This window comes from Morus notabilis, unplaced genomic scaffold (assembly GCF_000414095.1).
Source record: "Morus notabilis unplaced genomic scaffold, ASM41409v2 Scaffold1412, whole genome shotgun sequence".
NCBI classification, from domain to species: domain Eukaryota; kingdom Viridiplantae; phylum Streptophyta; class Magnoliopsida; order Rosales; family Moraceae; genus Morus; species Morus notabilis.
Genome location: NW_010362216.1, coordinates 63991 through 65358, shown reverse-complemented (window position 1 = coordinate 65358; position 1368 = coordinate 63991).

The window sequence follows — 1368 nt, the reverse complement described above, 5'->3', positions numbered from 1 at the left end:
CAAGCCAGCATTATCAATGTGTTCGTCTTACTATTTTTGTTGTTCATTTGAAAGGAAAACGTCAACCAAATCAATTGTCGATGAAAAGAAAAATATTAGGGGGCATGCTACAATTTTTATATACCTTTGAATACGTCTCAATTTATTTGTGGTTCGAATTTGTCATGTTGATTGTTAAATATTCCTCGGTTCCTCCTACTTTGTCTGTCAAATATAACGACCGAATTACCCTCAATCCTCGTCTCTTTTTTCTTTTTCTCTCTTAGATTTGTTTACCCTCAAACCCTAGCTCTCTCTCTTGCCTTACCTCTTTTTCTTCTCTCTTAGATCTCTCTCTCTCTCAAACCTCTTAAGGGCTCGTTTGGTAAGGGGTTTAAACTTGGGTGGTTTGAACCTTTTGGGTTTTAACATGTGGGAGGTTTTGTGGGGTTCGAACCTTTGTTTGGATGTGTGAAAAAATGGGATGGAATCATATGAGTTCAAATAGGCAAAACCGGATGTAATGCATGATTCTGAGGTGCGGTTCCCCTGCTAAGGGCCTCAGTTTCCCCGTTTCTCTTCTTTTAGGCTTCTTTCTCTAGTCTTTTTTTTCTTCGCTTTAGGTTCCTGTGGTTTGTTAGTTGTTTCTGTTCCTCAGTGCAGTCTTTTTCCTTCTTTGGTCCTTTGTTTCGCGGTTCCCCTTGTTTCAGGGCTTGAATGAATTATTCATTTTAGCAACAAAAAAAATAAATAAATAAAGAGACAAGGTAGGTTCTCATTTTTCTATATATATATATATATACATGTATATTGAAGGAATAGATACGGTTATATTTAATTAAATATAACTTGCAAAGTTGAAAATAATTAACCTTCAAATAAAAAGTGGAAAATAAGAATCACTAAGGAATGCTTGTTGTCTCCTAATAAATTTTTTCATTTATTTTTTATTTTTAGAGAACCCAATAAAACAGTTTAGTTAGAGACAAATATTATAGATACGGATATATTTAATTAAACATAACTTACAAAGTGAAAAATATGTAACCTTCAAATAAAAAGTGGAAAATAAGTATTACTAAGGAATGCTTTCTGTCTCCTAATATATATATATATATATATATATATTAAGAGAATCCGATAAAACGTTTTAGTTAGAGATAAATATTATACTTTGAACTACTTTTTTTTTTCTCTAATTGCTAACTTTATCAACTAAATCAGGAGACAATTGCAAAGAAAAAGAAATGTTTTGCTAGAAAATATGTCAATAAATTAGCCACAAAATAGTCGTACCTTGATCAAAAGGAGAGCTTGCCAAGCTTGGCAAAAAAGTTGAAACATTGGCTTTGAGATGTGATTTTATGTGAATTTTTAACTGTAATAAAA